The 13,019-nt window shown below is 42.1% G+C and overlaps 1 protein-coding gene across 2 annotated transcripts in view; it reads right to left on the bottom strand.

Annotated features, from left to right (window-relative positions):
* Window positions 1–10,584, bottom strand: part of sema3b (sema domain, immunoglobulin domain (Ig), short basic domain, secreted, (semaphorin) 3B) — a 58,008-nt gene extending 47,424 nt beyond the window's left edge. For both annotated transcript variants that reach the window (XM_028409352.1, XM_028409354.1), the window contains exon 1: window positions 10,099–10,584. The gene's annotated coding sequence lies outside the window, so the exon portion shown is untranslated. The remainder of the gene's footprint in view (window positions 1–10,098) is intronic.
* Between the last annotated feature and the right edge of the window lie 2,435 nt (window positions 10,585–13,019).

The following is a 13,019-nucleotide window of genomic DNA, read 5'->3' as shown; positions in this document are numbered from 1 at the left end:
GAGGTAGCATGAGGCGGTGTCTACAACCCACACAAGCTGCCCAGTTAGTGCAGCTCATCCAGGATGGCACATCAATGAGAGCTGTGGCCTCAGACCCATTGTAAGACCATATGCTGGTGCAGTGGGTCCTGGGTTCCTTCTGATGCATGACAATGCTAGGCCTCATGTGGCTGAAGTGTGTCAGCAGTTCCTGCATGATGAAGGCATTGATGCTATGGACTGGCCTGCCCGTTCCTCAGACCTGAATCCAATCCAGCACATCTGGGACATCATGTCTCGTTCCATCCACCAACGCCACGTTGCACCACAGACTGTCCAGGAGCTGACTGATGCTTTAATCCAGGTCTGGGAGGAGGTCCCTCAGGAGAACATCTGCCGCCTCATCAGGAGCATGCCCAGGTGTTATAGGGAGGTCATACAGGCACGTGGAGGCCACACACACTACTGAGCCTCATTCTGACTTGTCTTGAGGAACTTACACTTAAGTTGGATCAGCCTGTTGGATTTTCCACCTTTATTTTGAGTATGGTTCCAAATCCAGATCTGCATGGGTCAAAAATTTTGATTTACATCGATGATTTTTATGTGTTTTGTTCTTAATGTATTCCACTATGTAATGAATGAAGATTTTCAACTGGAATATTTCGTTCAATGAGATCTAGGAGGTGTTATTTTAGTGTTCCCTTTATTTTTTTGAGCAATGTACATAAGGGACCTCCAGAATTATTCATGAAAAACAGGAGCAGGTAGGTGGTTGAGAAGGCTGAAGGATGAATCTGCCCCACTTGTGGAAATTCTGACAAATTCAAATTCTGACTACAAAAAATAAACCCAGTAATACACAAATGCTACAAAATGTTTGACAACTGCAGCTACACTTGCAGCGTCATATCAAGCATAAATGATCATGGTGCCAGTGTGGCAGAAACAAACCGACAGCTTCACAAATCTTCTCAGACTTCACATGGTGAGTGGATGACAGGGCTTCACACACAGCCCGCTGACAGATTGCAGCACACAGCATGACATGGATGCAATTTTACTTTTTACACCCCACGGTTCACTGGCTTTCAGAGAGGTCTTGCTTACTTGGGTAATAATTGTGCCTGATGCTTTTTTTTTCCTCCTGTGTTCTGGGAGTGATCATCAGTGTGTCAGCCTGTCGTTACACCCGCTGTTAAACCTCCACTTGCACACAGCAGGCCTGCAGGACTGATGACATGGTTCGAGGACACGGGGTGCATGGTGGTTTATGTAGACGCAGATCCTAGTTTTACTATATAAAAACTGTACAAACTTAACTGTCACCAAGTTTGTGGCCAGTTTCACTATCATTGATCCATCAGTTTTTCAGCTATATTCATAGATGCGCCATGGAGGCAGCTGGAGACCGTTACTACCATCATAGACAGTTTGGAGGGCTGAGAGAGGTTTACTTTAAAATCTTTTATACTGACATATGGATTCTTATGAGTTACATAACATATAAACAGAGGCTGTTTTGGTGTGAGTGTACATCATTTTTGTGTCAGCAAGTTGAAGGTGTGTTAGGTATGTAGGAGAAATGAGCTGTTGTTCAGCTTGCTCTTTTGGTGCTTTCTGCTTATATTTCAGCGTTTAGACTAAACTCCTTGCAGAATGCTGGTCACTCATTATGTCCCCGGCTTTCATCTGTCACCATTACTGTCAAAAGACAGACAGAGCCAGCACAAAAAGGCACACAAAGGAATGAACCAAATACAATGAATAACTGAAAACACCACCCAGCTTCTTTAGAACGACAAAAAGTTAAACTGTATCTGCTGTAAATGCCACAGGAACACATGCTGGACTTAAAGGTGTGTAAGAGGATTGTGGGATGTACCAAAGAGAAAATAGCAACTTCAATTCTGCTTGTTTTCCTTGTTTTATGGGGGAAAGGGTGAAAATGCACTGCTTAAAAGTGACCGAATGCCTCCGAGATCTGTACGACTATCACCGGAAACAGGTAGCAATATTTGATTGGACACAACTTGCTGCAGCAAGTTTTCACTAATCATGTATTTTTTTCTTTTCATTTCCGACATCCTCATATTCCAATGCTGTCACATAAACAATGAGGCAGATATTAGCATTAAATACAGGGAAGGTTTACATATTCAGGCAATTAAATGCATATAGGCATCATGGAGCCAGCCTCTTTTATCACGTTTAGCTGCTAATCAAAGCAGCGGCACACACAGAAAACTGAGGATAATGAGGGATGCAATGAGCTGTATAGTTATACATAAAGGGTCTGATACATAAAAGGCTGTTGAAGTCTCCCCCTCACCCACACATACAACTCTCTCCTTTTTATAGTAAGTGGCATCAGACAAACGTTTTCAGTCTCACTATTATCTGACGTATATTAGTTCATTCTGTTGTTGTAAATGCACTGTAACGTGAATTAGCTGCAAGCACTGTAAAGTCAATAACAGAGTTACATAAGCTCAGAAGCATGCCTGTAGGAATCTAAGAGGGCTCCTAATCTGATCAATAGTCTCCCTTAAATACATCTCTACTGCACATTCCTTCCAGATGTCCAAGCTCCTCATTAGTGTCCCAGAGGGGATCAGTATGCCGGTGGTAGTCAGATGATCACACAGGATCTGAACGCCCCCTCCCTCAAGTGATCCCCCCCCCCACACACACACACACACACATACACACACACACACACACACACTACAGGATAGAAGAAGACTGAACTAACAGACTTCCACTTTAGGCAGGTGCAGTTTCCCCAAACTACCTGATGGTGATTTAGACTTTAGTTTGAAGTATTTTGTAACTTCATATGTACATGTATTTCCCATTATATTTGTGTTATGGTACATTTATGAAAATAAACTCAGGGCTACATTTTCCACTCTTCTATGCAGTCTTTCCACACACTTAAGTGTAGGTAACAACTCCTTACTTCAACGTCAACAGCGTCTTCCGTAACACCAGTCGACCCCAAGCCTCCAGCTAGAATACCTATCTGTCCATCTGAAAATGTCATTTCACTAATGGCCGGAGCTATTGCTGCATACCAAACATGCTTCCTGCTCCTAATCTGTCACAAAGCCATGGAGCTGTGCTGCAGTGTTGTTTTATGTATCATTGGTATGTGTGTGTGTGTATCTTTAATTTCAGTCAGTCAGTGTATTGTAAAACCCCCCTTTGGGTCAGTGCTCCTGAGGGTTACGCCACCTCTCTGTTGCAAAGATACAGCACTTTATATTTAAATTATATGCATTGAATCTGTGATGCATGGACGTACACACACATACACACACACACACACACGCACACAGGTTTGTGCAGCTATCCTTGTTAGGATATTGCTCTGACTTTCACTCATGATGTCTTGCCTCATTAGAAGAACCTCAGGTTGTAAACAAGTCATAAAGAGGCAATGAAAGTGTTTGTATATACACACACATATTTTAATAGTGTCAATAGCATCAAAGAATAAATGAAGATTCCTGAAAATAGATTTTTATGTTGATGATTGGAATTAAGGACTTCTTTTGATTTTTTGTGCAGAATTTGACAATCGATAAAACATGTCTTTGTTCTCCATCTGTCTGCTTGTTAGTGGGGTGAAGCTTGGTTTATGGCGACACACACACACACACACACACATACACTGAGACACGCCCATCAAAGTCCCCAGGTGCGGTGTGTGGAGATCGAGGCTCTCTGAAGGTGAACCCCATGGTGAGCAAAGGCGGGGTGCTGAGCTGTGCATGTGTGTGTATCTGTCCTTTCATGTTTTCAGTTGTCTATAATGTCTGTATTTGGGGCTGACAGTCAGTGTAACACCCAGCTATGCAGGAGAAAAAGCAAGGTGTGCAGTATTAAAGATTCTCTTGCAAACATTAAAAAACGTTATATTTTTACATGCTGGTCACCATAACTAAAAAAAAAAATACAGTAACAATTAAGGGGGATAGAGACTGTTTCTGAAGAGGGGAGGGGTTGAAGGATGGTGGGATGTAGCTTTTATCTGGAGGAGGGGAAGCCAAATTAGAAATGTGGCATGATCCCCCCTCCTCCTGGGACCGAGTCAATTAGCCTGCCTGGAAGAGCTGCCAAGAGGCTGGGGCTGGGGGGATGGTGCTGGAAAAGAGGGTGAAAGTGATGGTGGAGGTGGTGACGGGTGTGGGTTTGTGTAGGGGTGATGGAGTGAGACTAGACAAGGCCAAGGGCGCAGGCAGGGAGTGTTTTTGTGGGTGGTGCGTGGATATGAAAGGAGCTAATATAGACAGATCTGCAGACATACTGCATATAAAAGGTAAATGGTAATATATGTGCAGACGGTGAGGTGGAACATATCAGAGAGGATGCTAAATCCCAACAGAGACAAACCACCAAACCACTACTGACCCCTGGAGAATGGGAGCACTCCACAAGAGCTGCAGGTCTGAGGATGATCTGACTCACTTGTGTGGAGATCATAGTCTTGTAAAAGTCGCTCAGATCCCTCAGCCGAGGCTGAGCAGTGGATTAAACCAAGTGAGGCAGGTTTCCCTCATATATCAACAACCCCCCTTATCCACATATCTAAATGTGCTTTTCCACTGCAGGAACCTATTTTTTGGATTACAATAAACTCACTGTTTATTCTAAGTGTCTATGGGCAAGATACTGAATCCCAAAATGCTCCAAATGTTGGGTTGTAGCCCGGTGCCATCAGTGTGCTAATAGGTGAATAAATGGCAAAACTATGATGAACCTGAGAACTGGAGAATCCGGACTAATTGAAAGGCATATAAGAGGAAGGACAAAGAGTGAAGAGGCCTGAAGGACTGAAGAGGAAAAAGGTGGATTACTGCATCCTTACCAAGCAGGACCACTGTAGATTCGATCAATGCACCAAACCACTGTTCACATAAAACCAGCCTGAAAGCTGCATCAAAATAAAGACTGATTCAAGAGAGTGCAAGTAAAGCTGGACAGCTTATCTCTCTGTGTGCTTTCTATTGCTATAACTCTTTCTTTTTCCATCTGTGATCCTGAGCAGCTGCAAAACAGCAGTAAGCAGGATTACAGGTGGTGAGAGGAGAGGGGGGAGGACAAAGAAGGAGGGGGTAAGAAAGAGGGCCCAAACAGGAGAGGGAAGAAAGTGAATCATGAGGTGGTAGCAGAAGACTGAAAGAGGTTAAAAAGAAACTACGTTAAATACAAAAAATACTTAATAAAAATCAAGAACTGACATCAGGCTTGTTTTCATAAGACCAGACAGTAATGGAGGGTTTGTGAGGGAATACAGTGGAAAAATCCCTGTCAGTGTGTATAAGAGTGCATTTATAAGTTCACCAAATGAGATCCCAGACAGTCCCTGCATGTGTGTAGTATTAACACCAGTGGCAGTGTAGGGTAGGTACTTGAGTGACAGGTTAAAGAAAGAAAGGCAAGAAAAAAAAGGCCGTACTGCACACTCTCTGTAGCATGTCACCAGGCAGGCCTGTGTCTCCTTCCTTATCTGACAGGCACACTGCAGAACCGCAAAATCCTCTGCATAAGCCCCTCAAGCATTCCTCTGGGACATAGTCTGTGTGTGTGTGTGTGTGTGTGCGTATGTGTGTGACAGCGATGCTGAGAATCTCGTTATTTTCCCATCTTCTCGTGTAAAGCCTACTAATTCCGCCTCACCTTCACCACAAGCGTAGCTGCTCAAGGTGATAGGACGGGACAGGCCTGGAGTCCAAACTCACACACGTCACACTCAGGCATTCGCACACGTCTACAGCAACTTAGAGTGCAATTACAGGTCAGTTTGAATGTTCCGCAGCAGCAATAGATGGACCAGAGCATTCTGGGAAGAAAAAAGAAACCAGTAGGACAGTGTGTGTGTGTGTGTGTGTGTGTGTGTGTGTGTGTGTGTGTAAGAGAAGGGAATGAGGAGGGAAAGCAAGTGAAAAGAAGAGAAAGGTAATCTGGGAGAAACAAAGACAGGTGTAAAAGAGGAGACCACATTTTTTTATGTTCCAAGCTAAATCCTCATATTATTTAGAGTACAGTGTATAACTTGACTCATGCTAAAAAATGTAGCATAGGGTGGCTACTATGGTCCATAAGTTGCAGGTACCAAGACCCAGGAGACATCCATTTAGTTTGCATGTGGACATTTATGTACTTTGATTCTGTGCTTGTGTATCACTGCTGCTGCGTACAGGTAAGAAATAGATCATTGTTTGGGTTAGAAGTTACAGTAATAGCTACCAAAGGGTCAATTTTTACCCCCCACTGTCTCGTAACCTTAAAAGGTAAAGCATGAGTATCGTTCAAGGTATTCCCTGCATCCTTTATCTTCTTCTTTTTAACAGTGATGAATCCTCACTGACCTCCATTTCAACCCTTTTGTTATCTCACCATCCGTCCATTTGTTTAGGTTATCTACACATATCCAATGACACCTTCTAAAACATAAGATCTATTATCTTCTTCTTGGTATCTTTATTGTCTACACAGTCCAAATTTTTTTTTTGATATCTTTCGGCTATCATGCACAAACCTTACCAAATAAAGTGTGATCGAAAAAAGAAAATGTGGCTAAGACCCACACAAATAACTCACTAACAAACACATGTAGATATCCTTCTTTGATAGGCGATAATAAGAAAGGGTGTTTGAAGCCAGGATATGATCTCTGAGTGGACACTGAGCTGCCTGCCTAACATAGTTTGCATACTGTTTGCACATTTTCTTGTCAGCTAATAATTAACCAGCATCAGATCAATTCAAATGCTGCACAGTTGCAACTATAGCTTGCCAACCTCAGCTTGCTTATTCAGCATAAAATACCGTCGGAGTTGGATAGTTGACCAGCTAGCTGACATGATGCAAAATTTGCTATAAACGACTGCTCTCTGCAGCCTCTGCACATATAAATACAGCATGGGGTTCTACATATTGTATTTCATCATATGCTGTGCGCTCTGACTCTCTCGTGTACACGCACATGCACACACGCATTATCCACTTCATTAGCTGTAGCTTCCATATCAAGGGCAAGTATCAGGTTTTTTTTGTTTCCTTTTTTTTTTAATCGCAAGGATCAAAAAAAGAAAACAAAAAATAAATAATAAAAAGAAAGTGATGAAAGTTTGATGCTAACAGCCTTTTGCTTTTTATTTGAATGAGAGAACAACCTCCTCTCCCATCTGTCCCCTCTGGCTATATGGGAAAAAGTCAATATTTCAAGAGAGCACAGACACTCATTAAATATTTCAAACAAAGGAAAACTGACATGGGGTCTCTCTCTCTCTCTCTCTCTCGAACTGCCTCCCTTATTACTTTCTTTCCTCGATACTTTCTCAAACACATACAGTCAAATGCAACATATGTGATACTGTAGGGTGCCTTTCTAACTCTTCCTGTATACATGTGTTGCACACTTTCTGGTGACCTGACGGATATTTCAGGCAGAGGAAAAGGTTAAGAGGAAGGTTAATGCGTTTTCCCGCTCAGGACGGGTTGAGATAGGGGTTAATGGTTTTTGTGTGGCAGTGGATGGGTGTATATAGCAACCCTAACAAGTTACCCTGGTGGTCAATTCATCACACTAGGTAATCAACAGACTCACCTTGAACACACAGGAGATGCTGGCTTAAATAAATGTCCACTTTGCTGCTCTCTCATATAAAAAAAAAAAAAAGATGGCACACATGTAACCAGTGACGGGGTAGTGAAAGCGATTATGCCTCTACTGTTCTACACAGCCTGTCTGTCTTGGTAGAACTCCTCTGAGACCGCCGCAAGGGTCGTGTGTGGAATACACACAAGGACAGCCGAGTGATGAGCATAAGCAACGATATCCAACATGCAGAGCAGGCAATGCGTCAGGTAACGCCCACCAGCTGACACACACATACTCTGGAGCAAAAGCAGGTCATTAAACACCTTTCTGACCTGTAGGCCACCACATCTGGAATGTAACCATGGTAGCCAAGAAAAGAGTAAAAGAGTTAGACTGGACACCATCAGGCACAGTGGTCGTTGTAGTCACTCTTATCCACACATAACCCCATCTGTTACACAACTGTGCACATATGTCCACTTACACTGAATGGTAATTGATCTAGCATTGACAAAAAAGCTAGATCTGGCATTGTGTAATTGAGTTGATCCTTGGGGCCAATGCACTTCAGTTCGATGTTTGTATCTCAAACAGACAGACGTGCCACTATCACGTAGAGCAACAACAAGCAGTGAGCTGTATTTCACACTCAGTATAGTAGCTATTACCAGCAGTATTTCCAAAGCAAATGGTATCAGGTCGATATATTAACATTAATATGCAAAGCCCAGATATCGGCATCATTATTGGAACAGTGCATCCATAGTTTTAACTGGTGCAAAACTGAACTCTGCTTAGAAACAACTTGCTCAGAATAAGGTGCAATTAACTACAAAATGCAATTAACTTAAACAGAAATGAGATTCAAGTTGATGAAAGTAAAGCAGCCAAAGTAAAGCAGGCAACACTGAGCTTTTTCATGCTTTCATACCAATGCAGTGTGATCAGAACAGGAAACAAAAACTACTAAACTAGACTATAAACTACAGCTGGACTACTTTTTCATCCGACACAAAATATATTCTCTTGAGAAGTGTTGGTGAGGATCTACTGTTAAAACCAGCCATTGTAGACTTGTGGGCTGTACATGTAGCAGTGGGGTCAGAGCAACCCCTGGTTAGAGTGGATAAACTGTGCCAATTTCGGTGAAAGGTATTATATTAAAAAAAAAACATCCATAGATCAGAACTTATTTAGCAAATGTGTCCATCTCCCATCATTGTGTTTAATCAGAAATCAAAAACCACCTCAAGTAAACTTTTTTTTTAATTGTATTGTTTTTCATCCCACTTTTTTTGACAGAAAATGTTGAAACGAACAAAAAAATCGTGTCTGAGCCACACCCTTCTGTACCATCCTACCTATGCCTTTAACATCATCAAGAAAAAGAGCATACACATCACAGGCAATAGACCACACAATAGCTATCATGTAACCCTTTGTCGCTAAGGGTTAATGTGTGGTCTCAGCACTACTGTAATGAAAAGGTTAAGGTGGATTTTGGGTGGAGGGGTTGTAAACACCTGAGAGAGCGTGGATTACAGGACTGAATGGGTAAAATGACAGACGAAATGCACACCTGTGAGCTCGGAAGCACGTACACACACCCACTTCCACACAAAACGCAGACGATCCTCTGAGTGACAGCAAGAAAAAGCCAAAGTGTATGAAGGAGAACGGACACTGGAAGCTTGATAAAGGCAGGCAGATGAATGGATGAGATGAGGAAGAATGAAAGGGGAGGGGAGGGGGTGAAAGAAAAGATGAGACCAAAGCTGAGTTTCAGGGATAAGCCTCTGTCATTAGTTGTGGGATTCCTGCAGAAAAAGGCAGCAGTAAATGAGATTAGAGAACAAAAGTGGCAGACTGTGGCGGCATGGAGGTGAAAGGAAGGAAGAAGAGGAGGGAAAGTAGAACAGCAGGTGTAAAAGAACCAAAGCACCATTTGTTTACAGTCACACAAAGATTCATTCTTCAAGGTCCTGAATTTTGCACAAAAAAACTTATTAGACTCTTGTACAGAAAAAGTTACACATAAAAAAAACTGCTTTTCTGCAAAAGCAATAATAATTCTCTCTATAAATCCCCCACTCCAGTGGTGGAACATCAGGAAATAAAAACATCAAAGACACACACACTCCCTCGTGCAAACTACTTTTCATGCTCAGATGAATCACTGACTGATAGGACTCAATCAAAGATACAAATGCACTAAATGTTTCACTTGCTCTGAATAAAGTCCACACACACACACACATGTGCAGCAGTACTAGAAAATCACCCGACTATCCCGAATACAGGAGAGCTGACACACACAACCCATTGCACTTCACACACCTACACAAAGGTATTCCCCAGCCTGATATATAAGAAACTACTTCAAAGTCTCAGTTATGAAGAAAAACTGAAGATTAATAAAAACACCACACACACACAGCTCTGAAATCAAAAATTAAATGTCTTCACTAGAAGTGTCATAAAAAAAAGACAAAAGAGCGTCCCCTCACCTTCATCAGCATCTTCCTCTGCCTCTGTGTCCCGTTCCAGTCCTCAGCCCCTCCGGCTCCCCTTGGCAGGTGCCATCATGGCCAAATAGTCCACAGGAAAAGGGCTGTTCTCTAATTTTGTCTCTGTCGCTCCTGATTACATTCACTTCCTGAGTCCTGTTGGGATTTGTATCACCACGAGAAAAGCAGCATGTGTGTGCGAGTGTGTGTTCTCACAACTCCAAAGGTCTTGGAATTCCTGAGTCCTGCGCTAAAGAGAGAGTGTGGCTGAGCTCCCACTCTATCTCTCTCTCTCTCTCTGCTCTCCTGTTTTTTTTTTCCTTTCCCTGTCCGGGCAGCAGAGAGGAGGGGAAGACAGTCAGGGGGTGGGACGGCAGACAGACGCTGCTTTCAGCCAACTCTTTCTCTATCTCTTCCTTCTTCCCTGCTTTCTCTTTGTCTTTTATTTTGCCAAACTTTTACGCTCTGTCTTTTGCTTGTCCTCTGTGACAGATACTATTTCAATGCTCTGGAAAGGCGTGACAGCAAAGCCCTCTCTGTCACCCACACACACACCCTCCTCTTTCTTTCAATGCCACTCCCTTTGCCACAGTCCAGAGGTGAAGTCGCTCCCTTGCTCTGTCAGCCAGCCCCAGCGTCATTCTTTGTGTCTCTGTTGTGATTTAACACGTGCTGTTACAGCAGGATGGATTTCTGCCACAGAGTTCACTCACTGATGAAGTGAGGTGACTGTGGATGATTCAGTCCACACACATGCTGTGTGTGGACCCCATGATGAGTGTGATGGGAGGAAAATGCTGCACGAGGAGTCAGTGTGCAGGCTTTTTGAGGCAGATCCCAAGAGTGATGTGTAACCATGGATGAGACCAACCACAGACCAAAGAACACTCCAAATACTGAAGAAACACCCAGTGTCTTCAGTACCAATTAAAATGTAAATTGGTCTACAATGGTAATGGTAACCATGGTTCCAAAAGGCTGATTATAAGATGACCAAGACGATCCTCCAGCTTCCAATTATTTCTAATACACAAGATTTATATTTTGGGTCTCTCAAATTTGTAATGTGTCTCCACTGCTACACAAAAAAACTCACATTTTATTTATTCACTCTGTGTTTTCTTTTACATTTTTTCACTTCATGTCAAGTTGACTTTTTGTTTGTGAACTTGAATGACATCCTGTTTACCAGTCAGGACTGACCTTCAGAAGGCGTTGACGTAACACCTCTGTATTTTTACATGCAGCCACTGTTTTTATTGGTATGTTGTTTCTTTTTTTAATTTCAATGTATTCTGGGTAAATGAATGGCAGACTTCGCTTCAATAGATAACCACACTTGTTATTTGAGGGGATTCCCACGACCAACACACTGTGACAAACAAAAAGTACATTCGGCCGATGATCAGTGAACACATGGTAAGACTAATTTTAGCCGGGTGTTTCTCCTGTGATCATGGGCTAGACAACATAAATGTCCCCAAAAAAACACATTTAACATGCACCATTTAAATTCATACAGTTTTTGTTTGTTTTTGTTTTGTTTTTTCAAAGGCCTGGAAATATTTTCCTCTTTTTACATCCTCCAGGTGAAGATGGGGCTTAGCATGGCAAGGTAGATTAGATCATGTCCTGGTCAGCAAGAGGGCCAAGCTGTTTGTTTACACTGACTATTTATTATAACTGCTCTAACTACAGTACTTTAGTATAATTTGAATATTAACTAAGCCTTCCTCAAAGTGACAGAGGAGAAGATGGCATATAAAGAAAAATAGGCAGCTAAATAACAATTTTTAGCCTTTCTGTGATGTTACTGGGACACTGCCTGTGTCTACACTCTCATATCTGCACCTTAGTTATTGATTTACTTATACAACACCCACACTCCAAACCAAAGCATGTAATAACATTTATATTGAGATAATTCTGTGAGATAAGCAGGGGATAGCGAGGAAGCTTTCAAACTAATAGGAGAAAAAGAAACATCAAGCATCTATAACCCAGCTAAAACACCTACATACACCAAACATGGACTCATTTATAAAGATCTGCACTCATGCAGGTGCATACACGCACACAAAACACCTGCTAAAGGCACCTTCACCTAAACACTTGCATGTAAACACACACATGAACACACTTTGTGTGTTCGTCTGTCTGGCGTCTCGCTGGCACCATTCAGACGGCCTTCTCTAGAGGCTGAGGAGGCAGCCAATCACAACATGCAGCCAGCAGCTTTCATTATCACACACACATATATATACACACAGGGCAGGTCCTTGGAGACACCACACTCCAAGTGTGTGTGTGTGTGTGTGTGTGTGGAGTCTAACGGTAATGTACCACTGCTTGTGTTGAATAAAAGTGAACACATTACAGCAGAATAACTTAGTGAATAATGAGACGACATAATCACAAGACAAAATGAAAGATATCCAACATAATGTGACAAAGACAGTCAGGGTTTATGATTGTAAAAAGCAAGAACCTGGAGTCAAGTCCATCCCACATTAACTTTTAATGACCATTCAATCTTTATATATGATTAATTCATACAATGATTTTTGTGTTTGTTCTATTTATTTTTCTAATTATTTTCTTTTGAAAATTTGATGTAAAAAATAAATGGATGCTTCTGGTCCAAACAGAATTTTAAATCATCAGACAGATTTATAAAAATATGACAGCAGAATGCTGCAGTACAGGATGGAGACGTTCCTTCCTGCTTCCACCACTGTCCACCCACCTTAGCTCCATCTGTTTGCCTCTATTGGAAGTTTAGATGGACAATGCCAACATGGCAGCAGTTGGAGCATACAGCATACAGTATCCACTTTTCAGAAGAGTCCATAGTCCATATTTAAATATAAATGCCCTGTGTTTGCTCTGCATTGGTGCTAAAGTTGGACAGAGGACTCCAT

This window comes from Parambassis ranga, chromosome 7 (assembly GCF_900634625.1).
Source record: "Parambassis ranga chromosome 7, fParRan2.1, whole genome shotgun sequence".
NCBI classification, from domain to species: domain Eukaryota; kingdom Metazoa; phylum Chordata; class Actinopteri; family Ambassidae; genus Parambassis; species Parambassis ranga.
This window is presented reverse-complemented; position numbering and strand designations above follow the sequence as displayed.